The sequence below is a fragment of the Anser anser genome, assembly GCF_964211835.1.
Source record: "Anser anser genome assembly, chromosome: 5".
Taxonomy (NCBI): Eukaryota; Metazoa; Chordata; class Aves; order Anseriformes; family Anatidae; genus Anser; species Anser anser.
Window position 1 is genome coordinate 10184745 of NC_139725.1, and position 15309 is coordinate 10200053.

Genomic DNA, 15309 nt, shown 5'->3' on the forward strand with positions numbered 1-15309 from the left:
AGAGGTGGAGGTGAATTCAACAAGTGTAAGCAGCAAGAGTGGATATGCAAGTTGAAGGCCTGTAACAAGCCCATCAGCAAAAGGCACTCAATAAAATAACAAAGTACCACAGGGCAGAGGATAGGTAGGTGCAAAGGAACAGCTGGCTACACGTGTGACATATGGGAAGCAAGTACAAGAAGTCAACTCTGTCAGGAGCAGGGGAGGTGCCCCTGTGCCTTTCAGAAGAAGAAAGGAAGAAAACACCAATAAGAAAAGATGAAAATGAAGTGGAAAAGAAGGTGCCCAATAGCATCGCTGGCTGCCTGCATCAAATGGCCCACAACGTCACTCACCTTGGAAGTGGATCAAACCCCAGCAGAGCTCCTCTCTGCTATTTTATACTCACAGCTAATTTGGGATGTGCTTGTTAAGGACTAATTGTTCACCTGTGTGGGGAGGGTGGTTAAGAAGTGAGCTGTGGTGATGATTTTTGTTAACGAATGCCAGCTCTGTAAAGTCTTGCTTTGAACCTTAAACCTGTGCTGATGTCTCTCAAGCTATGGCTGAATCTGGAAGGGCCAATGCAGAGGAGGGGGGGAACCCTGAAAGTGGGGGGCACTGAGTCCCCAGCAACTGCTACAGCAGTGGGGAAACCCCAACAAAGTGGGGAGGGGGAAGCAGGACGGGGGGGGGGGGGGGGGGGGGACATCAGAGCAGGGGGAAGCCACCAGAAAGAGAGAGGGTGAGCACAGAGCATCAGCAAAAGGCACATGTGGAAATGGGGAGAGGGAAAAGACGAAAAAAATGAACAAATTCATGTAAGAACACAGGGTACAGGCTCTGGGGAGGCACAGGGTTCTTCTGAGGTCAATCAATTAGCCCCCGGGGTTTCTGGAGGTCAAATGTCCAGATTTTTTGGAGACCTGGGGTAATCCGAGGTCAACCAATTAGCCCCTGGGGTTACTCCAGGTCAAATGCGCAGATTTTGGAGAGCCCTCGGGGTCATCTAAGGTCAACCAATTAGCCCTCGGGGTTACTCCAGGTCAAACGTCCAGAGTTTTGATAGCCCTTGAGATCATCTGAGGTCAACCAATTAGCCCCTGGGGTTACTGCAGGTCAAACGTCCAGATTTTTGGGAGCCCCGGGGTCATCTGAGGTCAACCAGTTAGCCCTCGGGGTTACTCCAGGTCAAATGCGCAGATTTTTGAAGCCGCGGGGTCATCCGAGGTCAACCAATTAGCCCCTGGGGTTACTCCAGGTCAAATGCGCAGATTTTTGAGAGCCCCGGGGTCATGTGAGGTCAACCAATTAGCCCCCGGGGTTACTCCAGGTCAAACGTTCAGATTTTTGATAGCCCCGGGGTCATCTGAGGTCAACCAATTAGCCCCCGGGGTTACTCTAGGTCAAATGCGCAGAATTTTGAGAGCCCCGGGGTCATCTGAGGTCAACCAATTAGCCCCCGGGGGTCATCTGAGGTCAACCAATTAGCCCCCGGGGTTACTCCAGGTCAAACGTTCAGATTTTTGATAGCCCCGGGGTCATCTGAGGTCAACCAATTAGCCCCCGGGGTTACTCCAGGTCAAACGTTCAGATTTTTGATAGCCCCGGGGTCATCTGAGGTCAACCAATTAGCCCCCGGGGGTCATCTGAGGTCAACCAATCAGCCCTCGGGGTTACTCCAGGTCAAACACGCAGATTTTTGAGAGCCCCGGGGTCATCTGAGGTCAACCAATTAGCCCCCGGGGTTACTCCAGGTCAAATGCGCAGAATTTTGAGAGCCCCGGGGTCATCTGAGGTCAACCAATTAGCCCCCGGGGTCATCTGAGGTCAACCAATCAGCCCTCGGGGTTACTCCAGGTCAAACGCGCAGATTTTTTGAGAGCCCCGGGGTCATCTGAGGTCAACCAATTAGCCCCCGGGGTTACTCCAGGTCAAATGCGCAGATTTTTGGGAGCCCCGGGGTCATCTGAGGACAACCAATTAGCCCTCGGGGTCATCTGAGGTCAACCAATTAGCCCCCGGGGTTACTCCAGGTCAAACGTTCAGATTTTTGATAGCCCCGGGGTCATCTGAGGTCAACCAATTAGCCCCCGGGGTTACTCCAGGTCAAACGTTCAGATTTTTGATAGCCCCGGGGTCATCTGAGGTCAACCAATTAGCCCCCGGGGGTCATCTGAGGTCAACCAATCAGCCCTCGGGGTTACTCCAGGTCAAACACGCAGATTTTTGAGAGCCCCGGGGTCATCTGAGGTCAACCAATTAGCCCCCGGGGTTACTCCAGGTCAAATGCGCAGAATTTTGAGAGCCCCGGGGTCATCTGAGGTCAACCAATTAGCCCCCGGGGTCATCTGAGGTCAACCAATCAGCCCTCGGGGTTACTCCAGGTCAAACGCGCAGATTTTTTGAGAGCCCCGGGGTCATCTGAGGTCAACCAATTAGCCCCCGGGGTTACTCCAGGTCAAATGCGCAGATTTTTGGGAGCCCCGGGGTCATCTGAGGACAACCAATTAGCCCTCGGGGTCATCTGAGGTCAACCAATTAGCCCCCGGGGTTACTCCAGGTCAAACGTTCAGATATTTGATAGCCCCGGGGTCATCTGAGGTCAACCAGTTAGCCCCCGGGGTCATCTGAGGTCAACCAAATAGCCCTCGGGGTTACTCCAGGTCAAACGTTCAGATTTTTGATAGCCCCGGGGTCATCTGAGGTCAACCAATTAGCCCCCGGGGTTACTCCAGGTCAAACGTTCAGATTTTTGATAGCCCCGGGGTCATCTGAGGTCAACCAATTAGCCCCCGGGGTCATCTGAGGTCAACCAATCAGCCCTCGGGGTTACTCCAGGTCAAACACGCAGATTTTTGAGAGCCCCGGGGTCATCTGAGGTCAACCAATTAGCCCCCAGGGGTTACTCCAGGTCAAACGCGCAGAATTTTGATAGCCCCGGGGTCATCTGAGGTCAACCAATTAGCCCCCGGGGTTACTCCAGGTCAAACGCGCAGATATTTGATAGCCCCGGGGTCATCTGAGGTCAACCAATTAGCCCCCGGGGTTACTCCAGGTCAAATGCGCAGATTTTTGGGAGCCCCGGGGTCATCTGAGGACAACCAATTAGCCCCCGGGGTTATTCCAGGTCAAACGTTCAGATTTTTGATAGCCCCGGGGTCATCTGAGGTCAACCAATTAGCCCCCGGGGTCATCTGAGGTCAACCAATTAGCCCCCGGGGTTACTCCAGGTCAAACGTCCAGATTTCTGAGAGCCCCGGGGTCATCTGAGGTCAACCAATTAGCCCCCGGGGTTACTCCAGGTCAAATGCGCAGATTTTTGAGAGCCCCGGGGTCATCTGAGGACAACCAGTTAGCCCCCGGGGTCATCTGAGGTCAACCAATTAGCCCTCGGGGTTACTCCAGGTCAAACGTCCAGATTTTTGAGAGCCCCGGGGTCATCTGAGGACAACCAATTAGCCCCCGGGGTTACTCCAGGTCAAATGCGCAGATTTTTGAGAGCCCCGGGGTCAACTGAGGACAACCAATTAACCCCCGGGGTCATCTGAGGTCAACCAATTAGCCCTCGGGGTTACTCCAGGTCAAACGTCCAGATTTCTGAGAGCCCCGGGGTCATCTGAGGACAACCAGTTAGCCCCCGGGGTTACTCCAGGTCAAACGTCCAGATTTCTGAGAGCCCCGGGGTCATCTGAGGTCAACCAATTAGCCCCTGGGGTTACTCCAGGTCAAATGCGCAGATTTTTGAGAGCCCCGGGGTCATCTGAGGTCAACCAGTTAGCCCCCGGGGTCATCTGAGGTCAACCAATTAGCCCTCGGGGTTACTCCAGGTCAAACGTTCAGATATTTGATAGCCCCGGGGTCATCTGAGGTCAACCAATTAGCCCCCGGGGTTACTCCAGGTCAAACGTTCAGATTTTTGATAGCCCCGGGGTCATCTGAGGTCAACCAATTAGCCCCCGGGGGTCATCTGAGGTCAACCAATCAGCCCTCGGGGTTACTCCAGGTCAAACACGCAGATTTTTGAGAGCCCCGGGGTCATCTGAGGTCAACCAATTAGCCCCCGGGGTTACTCCAGGTCAAATGCGCAGAATTTTGAGAGCCCCGGGGTCATCTGAGGTCAACCAATTAGCCCCCGGGGTCATCTGAGGTCAACCAATCAGCCCTCGGGGTTACTCCAGGTCAAACGCGCAGATTTTTGAGAGCCCCGGGGTCATCTGAGGTCAACCAATTAGCCCCCGGGGTTACTCCAGGTCAAATGCGCAGAATTTTGATAGCCCCGGGGGTCATCTGAGGTCAACCAATTAGCCCCCGGGGTTACTCCAGGTCAAATGTTCAGATTTTTGGGAGCTCCGGGGTCATCTGAGGACAACCAATTAGCCCCCGGGGTTATTCCAGGTCAAACGTCCAGATTTCTGAGAGCCCCGGGGTCATCTGAGGACAACCAATTAGCCCCCGGGGTCATCTGAGGTCAACCAATTAGCCCTCGGGGTTACTCCAGGTCAAACGTCCAGATTTCTGAGAGCCCCGGGGTCATCTGAGGACAACCAATTAGCCCCCCGGGGTCATCTGAGGTCAACCAATTAGCCCCCGGGGTTACTCCAGGTCAAACGCACAGATTTTTGGGAGCCCTGGGGTCATCTGAGGTCAACCAGTTAGCCCCCGGGGTTACTCCAGGTCAAACGTCCAGATTTCTGAGAGCCCCGGGGTCATCTGAGGTCAACCAATTAGCCCCTGGGGTTACTCCAGGTCAAATGCGCAGATTTTTGAGAGCCCCGGGGTCATCTGAGGTCAACCAGTTAGCCCCCGGGGTCATCTGAGGTCAACCAATTAGCCCCCGGGGTTACTCCAGGTCAAACGCGCAGATTTTTGATAGCCCCGGGGTCATCTGAGGTCAACCAGTTAGCCCCCGGGGTCATCTGAGGTCAACCAAATAGCCCTCGGGGTTACTCCAGGTCAAACGTCCAGATTTTTGATAGCCCCGGGGTCATCTGAGGTCAACCAATTAGCCCCCGGGGTTACTCCAGGTCAAACGTTCAGATTTTTGATAGCCCCGGGGTCATCTGAGGTCAACCAATTAGCCCCCGGGGTTACTCCAGGTCAAACGTCCAGATTTCTGAGAGCCCCGGGGTCATCTGAGGTCAACCAATTAGCCCCCCGGGGTTACTCCAGGTCAAACGTTTAGATTTTTGATAGCCCCGGGGTCATCTGAGGTCAACCAATTAGCCCCCGGGGTCATCTGAGGTCAACCAATTAGCCCTCGGGGTTACTCCAGGTCAAATGCGCAGATTTTTGGGAGCCCCGGGGTCATCTGAGGACAACCAATTAGCCCCCCCGGGGTCATCTGAGGTCAACCAATTAGCCCCCGGGGTTACTCCAGGTCAAACGTCCAAATTTCTGAGAGCCCCGGGGTCATCTGAGGTCAACCAATTAGCCCCCGGGGTTACTCCAGGTCAAATGCGCAGAATTTTGAGAGCCCCGGGGTCATCTGAGGTCAACCAATTAGCCCCCGGGGTTACTCCAGGTCAATTGCGCAGATTTTTGGGAGCCCCGGGGTCATCTGAGGACAACCAATTAGCCCCCCGGGGTCATCTGAGGACAACCAATTAGCCCCCGGGGTTACTCCAGGTCAAACGCGCAGATTTTTGGGAGCCCCGGGGTCATCTGAGGTCAACCAGTTAGCCCCCGGGGTTACTCCAGGTCAAACGTCCAGATTTCTGAGAGCCCCGGGGTCATCTGAGGTCAACCAATTAGCCCCCGGGGTTACTCCAGGTCAAATGCGCAGAATTTTGAGAGCCCCGGGGTCATCTGAGGTCAACCAGGTAGCCCCCGGGGTCATGTGAGGTCAACCAATTAGCCCTCGGGGTTACTCCAGGTCAAACGTTCAGATTTTTGATAGCCCCGGGGTCATCTGAGGTCAACCAATTAGCCCCCAGGGTTACTCCAGGTCAAACGTTCAGATTTTTGAGAGCCCCGGGGTCATCTGAGGTCAACCAATTAGCCCTCGGGGTTACTCCAGGTCAAACGCGCAGATTTTTGGGAGCCCCGGGGTCATCTGAGGTCAACCAATTAGCCCCCGGGGTTACTCCAGGTCAACCAATTAGCCCCCGGGGTTACTCCAGGTCAAACGCGCAGATTTTTGATAGCCCCGGGGCCATCTGAGGTCAACCAATTAGCCCCCGGGGTCATGTGAGGTCAACCAATTAGCCCCCGGGGTTACTCCAGGTCAAATGCACAGATTTTTGAGAGCCCCGGGGTCATCTGAGGTCAACCAATTAGCCCCCGGCGTTACTGCAGGTCAAACGTCCAGATTTTTGATAGCCCCGGGGTGACTGATGGCAGCCCCCGAGCCCGGCGTTTCGGGGCTGTGACAGTCATTCTCTGACTCTGTGCCTCCACCGCCCCGCAGCGCTCCCCATTCCCTGCTCTGGCTGCCCCATTGCGCTCAGGGCACCCCAGCAGCTCCCCGGGCTGTCAGTCTGCCTCCCTTGGTCTGGGTTCTTTTGGGATCTGTGCTGCTGTCGTGCAGTTTGTAGCGCACATGTAGTCAAAATACAGTCAGAAAAACATTTAGTTTTTTCTCATGTAAAATATTATTCATTCCCAGGTTAAGGTTGAGAAAATCATTCAGCCTTTCTGCAACTCAGCACGTGTGTCTGTTCCCAAAAACGGCCAGTTTGGAAGAGCTTATATTTGAAATTCAACAAATTATTTTCTACTCTTTTACTTGCAAAATTCCCAGTGGCTGATGGGTATAAAAAACAGGTTTTTTAAAACATGAGTAGGGAATAATTATTCAAATTATTCATAACCTTATGCTGGAGTTGTATCTCTGTTGTGCTTTTTCCCTGCTGACTTCATTGGGAATGGGATTTTCTAACAAATAAAATAATGAGGTATGTAATTTCAATTATTTTCTCCAGAACATCCCAATGCTGATAATGCCTCCTTCTCTATTTTGTTTTCTGATGCCTTCTCCCTAGGAATGCTGCTATTGCTTGTACTGATTTATCATTTAATATTTTCTTGCTGCTTAATACAAGGAACTAAGTCTGCTTCACTGCATGGAGCTCACCACCAGACCTGAAAACCGGCAGCTGCACCGCAGGAAGGAGCAGGACTTGCAGCCTGTGTGACCGAAGCACACATCACTGGCTCTCCAGGGAGAAGCTGCTGTCCCGTGGCCACCATGGAGCTCTGGTCCTTCCTCTGTCTGAACGTTTCACAAGCTCTCTGCACCCAAGACTCACACAGCCACCCTTCTGATCACTGCAGGAGCCCTCTCGTGTACCCTGAAGAAAACTATCTGCAGCTGCTTAACTAGAAAAATGCGAGGTGATCATAAGCAGAAACACCAGGGTGGTGTTTGACTTGCTGGACTTCCACCCGTAGGTCACAGAGCAGCAGCACTGCTGAACACGACCAGCATCAGCCAAGGTTTTCTTTACGGAAAATAACACCATCCGTTCTAATGGAAAGAAGACCACAAATGTTCAAAAATTCTGTGTGTACCAGGATAAAGAATACTAGATCCACGTTTGCAATAATTTTTAATAAGAGCTGTGCATTGTGCAAAGGAGGAACTAACTGTTTTCTGTGCTGGATCTGATTTTTAACTCTTAGCACAAAGTTGCCCTTTGTGAAACCACAGCCATTTTATTTTAATGGACAAAGAAATGCATACAGAACAGAATGATAGCTCTCCGTGCACGGACAAGTGCCAAACTGCCATCTGCCGGTGCAGCTGGAGGTATCTGCGCCTCCCTCTGGGGAACAATGGATTTTTTTTCCTTCATCTTTTCATAGTAAGACCCCAAGTCATACCTATACAGCTCAAAACCAGGCTTCGGGCATACAGAATACGTTCGGCTGAGATGCTTTCCAATCAGAAGTTCTGGCAGAGCCCCGAGGAAGCTGGTAGAATGACCAGGGGCGGTGTTTTCAGCTTCCCTTACTCGTGCCCCTGAAACATTCCCCACCCAGAGCACAGCTGGCGGAGGGCTCTGTCTCTGCAGCCACCTCACGCTTCTCTCGGAGTGTTTCACTTACTGTAACTTTGGTAAACTGCAGCCATTTCAGCTGAGGGCTTCCATGGCAATACCTGCCTGAAATATTTTGGGAGAGCTTCAACAGCAACAACAAAAATGGTCCAAAACCCAATGGACCAGTGAAAAATAAGCAGCGTGGCCATGCCAAAATTCCTACATTGGCTTAGCTGAGAAGTTTTAATGTTTTCATTCTTTCAAGTGTCAAATTTGGAAAGTCATTCACTTCTTAGGACATTTGCCATTCTGTTGAAACCAGTCAAATTTGGCTAGCCAAGTATATTTTAAGATTTTCATAGACATCTGCAAAATCAAATTCATTTTCTTCAACAGCAGGCAGTGCTGTAGCAGCCCATTAGTGCAGACAAAAACACACAAGAACCACTAAACTCTATGACTATCTTGACTTGCCCTCAATATTCTTACGCCAAGACCACTTTGTTAAAATAATTTTTTAAAAGTTTTTTTTTTTTTTTCTCAGACTATTCCTGCCTGGACCAATTTTGCTAGACAAAACTGAAATAGATATCACCTAAATTTTAATGGCTCCAGTGCATTTAGCCAAGAACTCAAGGGAATGGCAACGTCGACAGAAAGTGAAAAGACAGGAAATGAATCACGGAGCCCAAAGCGCGGCTTCTCACCAGGACACTTTCTGGAGCCTGGCTGTCGTTAATGCAGTTAACTTTAATTTAATTTGTCTGTGCTACTGGCACAGGGCACTGAGCTCCACAACTGTGCGTCACATTTCCTACTTTACAGCTACTGGCGATTTTCTTCCACAGTTGGAATGACTGCAGAGAATAATGTGCTACTGCACTGCTCGGTGTGGGCCGCTGAACCCACCCTGGTCTTTTGTTTGCTTATTTATTTAGTGTTTAAAACAGGACAGGATTGAAGCCACGTGAAATGGTTGCCCGCACACCTTAAAGCAAGCTGCCACGGTCTTGGTTATATTGACATAAATCGAGTTTGTAAACATCGTTAGATTAAATCTGAAATGACTACAGGTTTGCTAGAGTAAATCTTAGGTCAAGATGTAACTCCTACGAAATAGCCTTGCTAGAAAGCATCATAGGCAACTGTTTTCTCCCATGTATTTACCCATCTATGCATATTCACGATAACCTGCAGACACACCATACATATCCACAGCTACAACACTGAAAGACTGGTTAATAGTAAGCGGTACCGAGATTTCCTCAGAAATCTGCTTTTCTGCTGTAAACTGTTTTTAATTGCTTACAACTTCATCAAAATGCAACCTTTTGGGCAGATTTCTTTTTATGCTAAAGTTTTTCTTATATTGAGTTTATAGGGAAAACAATCAATCAAAAGGGTCAGCCGTTTCAGAGAGCAAAAAAGCATATTTTCTGCCTGTTTTTGAGGGAAAAAAAAAATCCAGCAAAGGAACTAATTCTTCTGATTTTGGTGACAGGCAACGTCAGAAATATGCTTGGGTGAATTCTCCACTACAGGCTCTCTCCCAGGCAGCAGAGGAGGAAACATGCAACATGAACAATGGGAGCACCTGTCAGGGAGGAGGAAGATGTGCACTACCTGGGAAAAACCGAGGGATGTGACGTGGGAAGCGGGTGGTGCGGGGCCTGGAGACCGAGCAAAATCTGCTGCGGACTGCAGAGGAAGCGTAAGCCAAGCAGGGGGACTGGGGTACCTCCCTGGCAGTAGCTGTTCATAGCTCGGTGACAGCACCCGGGAGCTGAGAACAAAGGGACACTGCCCCTGAAGACACCAAGGCGCTTCTAACCGCATAACCAGACTGCAAACTCTTCTCCCTTTCTCCTCTCTGAGCAGCAGCCGTCTGCGCTTGTCTTGTGCTGAGACGCGAGCAGTGAAATCTTGCATCTCTGTGTATCTCCGGGGTGAAAGCACTCCGCCCAGGGACCAGTGCCAGTCACCCGAGCCACCTGGCTCAGCGTGGGCAGGGCAGAAGGTGCTGAACCCGGGAGCCCCCGGTGCAGAGCTCCGTGTGCCGCGCCGCCTTCCCTCCTGCACGCCGCTAGATGGACCTCTGGGCCGCTCCGTGCTGCTGCTGCCTCTGCGCTGCCCGACGTGGCCACACGCTGCATTCGCTTCTCATGCAGGAGGAAAAAACTCATTTTATCACCGGGCAGCAAGCACACACGGCCCTGGAAGCGCTGCACGCCCCCCCGGCCGGCACGCTGCCCTCTGCTCTGATTTCAGCCGGCCCGCCTGGCTCTGCTGGCATCGGCAGCTATTTGTTTAACAACCACCTCGTCTTCTTTAAATCACACCCAGTTCACTTGGTATTTTAGCTAACGTTCAGTTAAGTTGTCCAACCATCGACTGTGAAGATTACACGCCAGAGATGAGACCAAGAGCATTTGAAAAAAGGAGGCTGCATCACTTACATCCCTCCTTACTGCAGGGCTGCCAGCACCCACTGTGCCCCCCAAAGCGGCAGCTTTCCGCCTGGTGCTGAGGGACACGCTGCACTTCAAAGAAATGTAAAAGGCAATTTTTATTTTTTTTTTTAATTCTCTCTCTCTAGATACAGGTAGCAAGCACAAAACGCCACGTGCTCATAAAAAAAGTGAACCCCGACACCACAGAGTTACATTTTCAGCAGTTGCAAAGTCTGCAAATTTCCAGCCACGTGTATTCCTTACTCCTCTGGCTCAGCTAGTTAGAGGCTGTCCAACAAACACAACACACATACCCAAATATAAGCCACTCGCATAGACCATCTTTTATACCCTATCCTGTGTTTCAAAGAAGCTGCGGTATGATTGACAAGCTGTTGAATTTCACAACATGTCCACAAAATGAAGAAAGTGCAATCCTTGAGGAGACACAGAATCTCACCTCATTAAATTCCTTAGTGAGACCACTCCGTGGCTGTCTACTCACTGCTCCAGTGTGTTTAAGTCAATATACATCCTTTCACACATTTGAAAGATTGGGAAAAAATAAAATATAAATGTTTTCCTTTTTCTCTATTAAAGGTTATAAAATTAAAATAGCTGTAGCTATGCTGTGTGAACCGCCACGAATACCCTTTGAAAGACAGATTTCAGTTTCAGCGTTTGTGCAGGTAAAACAACCATGTGCAAACTAATGGGGTATTTAACTTGCAACTTTGCCTTCCTGGTCTCGTGAATAAATATTTCCCTAATCTTCCTTACATAAAATAAAAGGGATATTACTATTTCACAGAATATACCAATAGATTTTTTTCCCACTTTGGAAAACACATATGGAGCCTGGAATTTAACTGCAGCTCCAAGTGCTCCAGGCTTCTCCAAGAACATGAACTGTAGAGTTCTGCTCAAATTCTCAGCTGTCACCGTGCTTGCTAGAAGTTCCACCTCAGATGGGATGCTCCTTTTGCAGTCAATGGACACGGACTGTAGTGTTGGGTTTTGGGCTCTTTCTGTTGTTTGTTGCAATCACCTGCTTTTCCTGAAGCTGAGCACCTGGAATAATAGTTTCCAGATTCAAGCAGACAAATCAAAGCCAGCCAACAGCTCAGCAGCAACAAAGTGAGACTTTGTTGGTACTGTGGATTTAATGCACAACCCAAGGCACGGTGTGGCAGTGCAAGACAGTACTTACTCAGTATACCTGTGCAGGACCGCCCTTGATTTCAGTATAACACACCTGCCAAGCCTTACAGCTAAACTGCAGGCAACATTCAAGGAGCAACAACTCACCTGGTCTTCCTCCCCACCAGACCCCCGCAGTGGAGGCGCTCGCCTGGCCTCCCATCTCCAACTCTAAGGAGCTGAGGGAGACAAACGCTAAACACAAAATGCTCCCGTAAATAACCTGCACAGCAAATCAGCCATGTGCATCCCACCAAGGTACTGGGAGTTTATCTTTTCCCAGACTCCGCACTGCATTCAGGACTCAACACTGTCTGCTGAGCAAACAGATGTTTAACCTCCACAGCACTGCTCGGATGTGGAAGTTGCAAAATTTCCAGGAGACAGAACTGTTCACTGATCCTCCACAGGCAGCTACCAAAACTGAGAAATGGTTCAAGTAAAATTGCTTCTTAGGCTTTTTTTTTTTTTTTTGGCTACTTTGTATTTTAAAATAAATTTAAAAAATAGTTTAAAAGTGGTAAATTTAGCCAAATCCTGCCTTGGCAAGGCTATCAACTCCGTCCTCCAAGTTCCAGTTCTCTCAAATGAATTCACTTCCAGTGACAAGTGCAGCCAGCATCCTCAGTGGTTTATTGTTTTGCTTTTTAAAAGGTGCAGCCTGGTACATGAATGCTTACACAGTGCATATTATAAATCCTACCTCATGTTTCAGAAAAGAAAGGCTCCAAGTTCCCAGCCCTTCAGTGGCATGTTACTGCAGCCAAGAGCTTAGTCTTTGAGCTACTGCAGGAGTAACCTTTCCCCCTGACATTTCCCACTGTACTGTGTAATGACACTGTGGTAAATATGCCAAAAGCTGAAAACGCATTGTGTACAGCTCCAAGTTTTTACTAATCCTTGGGAAATGTATGGAATGCAGCAGCAGCTGGTATCTGGGACAAAAATATATATATAAATCTAGTGCAGCTTGTAAAGTTATTGCTATAAAAAATATGCCCTCACTTAAAATCTTCCGTTTAATTTGAAACTGTTAATAGTCTGTCTGAACTCAAATTTTTACCTATTCTGAAAATATTTTCTTATACGTACACATGCAGTATATTGACGCACCCACCGTGAACATGGAAAACAAACGGTTCTTTCACTCTTCTCTCTCTCTCCGCAGTCCTTGATTTCTTAGATGTCTCTAGACCCCTGACCATTTACAGAGCTTTCCAAACGAGCACGCTGTCTTTGCAGCCTTTCTTGACGCCCGGTGCCCTATACTGGTACCTCGCTATGGAAGCCTTACTCTGTTAAATGGAGCAGAAGGGCTACTTCATCCCTGATGCAGGCTAGGTTTCCCTTTGGGCTGCCCTGATCTCAAGCCCCTCTGCCAGCACAGGCAGCACTTGGTCTACGAGCAGTACCAACCCCAGACAGGTGGTTATTTCCCTACCTTGCACTCTGACACCTGCCAAGCTGCAGCACCTTACAGCAAACCCTGGCACAAAGACAGCGGATGCTTCAGTAATATGAAGGAAATGGACTGGGGAGGGCAGCTGGGCTCGGGTGCTTTTGTTATATTGCTGCTGGAGACTGAGAAGTAGGCTAGGTGAACTAGTTGCCCAGCACATTAAAGCATTTTTTAAACGTTTTTACCATTTCTCCTATCTGTGAGGGTCATTTAGAGCTGCAACCCTCATCCTTCAACACTCCTAGAGTTGGTCCCTGGTTGGTGCCATCAGCAAATTCAACGCAGCTCTTCCGCTCCATCACAGTCAGTGATGAGAGCAAGGAACAGCACTGCATAAAGCACAGAGCTTCGCGAAATCATTCTACCTTGATGGTAAACCGTCACAGCTACTCTGATTATCTTTTACGTAGGCCACATCTCCTTGGCATATTCATGCAAATTTCATGTGCAAGTATCAAATACTTTATTCTAAGAACATGAATACGACCACTGCATTTAATACTAAATATCCTGAAGAAAATGATGAAAATCAATCCATGCGAAAACAAACTTGCATATTTAGAGCATACAACAAACCAATGCCTTCACAGCACTGCCCAAACCTTTCAAAATATTAGAAAGGAATAATTTCCATCAACAGAAGCAAGTGGAAAAAGTTTTTAGAGCCACAGTAAAATAAAGTGATTCATTTGCAGCGATAAAGCCACAGAAAATAGGGAGAAACTTGCATGATTTAAGTATCAGCTCGAGGCAGTGTGCATAATAAACGCATTTACTATTACCAAAGGGGAAATTGGCTGACAGTCACATTGGCTTTCTACAGCTGACTGCCAGATGATTGTTTTTATCAGGTACATTTAATGAATTGAAAAGAGTAGGTTATATGGCAACTTTCATATAATGACTTTTAGCATAGAGTTTTGTACAGTCTTTTTAATATTTACACTTTATATACTACTAATTTTTTTTTCCCCAGAGATATCATAGGGTTTAACTCAAATATATTGGTGCTAGTTCTAACCCTTCTGGTAGCTGCAACAGATCTTGGATCTTGGGTCTAATTTCTATCACTTATGTCTGACATGGTCATGAACTACTTTTAAATGATGCATATATGCCTGAAAAACAATGAAGGACTTCCTTTCCTGATGGGTCTCAGAGACCATCACAGCGACTTAAGTACAACTCTAGTAATTTCAACAGGAGGAGGAGAGAGACAAGTCAACACTAAAAGCAGCAATATTTATGAAGATTTCCTTCTCCTCAGCCCCACATGAAAAAGTTATACACTGTCCAATATTTACAATTTGACAAATTAGCAGGTTCACAGTTCTTTGGGAAAGGGACAGAAAAGCATACATAATAAAACTAAAAAAGATCCTGTGATGCTAAGATATTCACGTTCTTCTACTTAATAATATTAAAAAGAAAGATTGTGTGCTTCACAGAAAATGTTATTCTTCCATACACTGAACACCACGAACATTATTCCCATTTTTATCCACACACCCCCCTACAGCTTGAGAATCTATCAAAAAGCTGCACTAAGCAAGGATCGAGCTCCTTGCCAGTATTTCTTGGTGGTAACTGATCCCGCTCATGTTCCTTATTATTTTATCGTGTCAGTATAGCATGTTTTTTTTCCACGATGTAACCACAGTTAATATAGTTTCCATTGTACTCCAGCAAAAATTTAAGAACATAAGCTCTAAAACCTGAGAGAGCAAGAAAGATAGCAGCGAGTCATTAGTGTTTGGACAGCCTTAGTTCTCACCCGCGCAGCACAGATGCAGTTGCCATATTAAAAATCTCTGTGTAGCTGGATGATTCCCAAGGGATAAAAACAAAGGTCTTGTAGAGTTATTTCACATTTTTATTGACCAACTGCACTATGATTACTAAAAACCCAGATCTAGGTGCTTTTCAAAGTGGGAAGAATGACCTGCTTTTGAAAGAAGCAGTCATCACATCTTCCAACTTCAGAATAATAATTTTAGGGAAAATACATAAATAAATAAATACAATTTCTTGATCATACCAGGTTAGCCACAGAAAGACTGTACATCAGAAGTCTGCACAAAATGAGAAGATGGCCTTTGCCCAATTTCTGCAGACAGCGTGCACTCACCAACAAACACTTGGATTTGATTATTCAGCGTTTACGTTGTGCTACAGAAAGTATTAATTGGCAAGCTTAGAATCTTTTACTGGGGAATAAATGAAAGAGAATGACATTTTT

General features: G+C 48.1%; 1 protein-coding gene and 1 long non-coding RNA gene across 4 annotated transcripts in view; one reads left to right on the forward strand and one right to left on the reverse strand.

The window, feature by feature from the left end:
* BBOX1 (gamma-butyrobetaine hydroxylase 1) overlaps positions 1–15309 on the reverse strand; it is a 42477-nt gene that overhangs the window by 14763 nt on the left and 12405 nt on the right. The gene's annotated exons all lie outside the window — the stretch shown is intronic.
* On the forward strand, positions 1561–2486 carry LOC310900529. Its single transcript, XR_014585201.1, has 3 exons — positions 1561–1777; positions 1882–2304; positions 2409–2486. It is a non-coding gene; the product is annotated as an uncharacterized lncRNA (long non-coding RNA).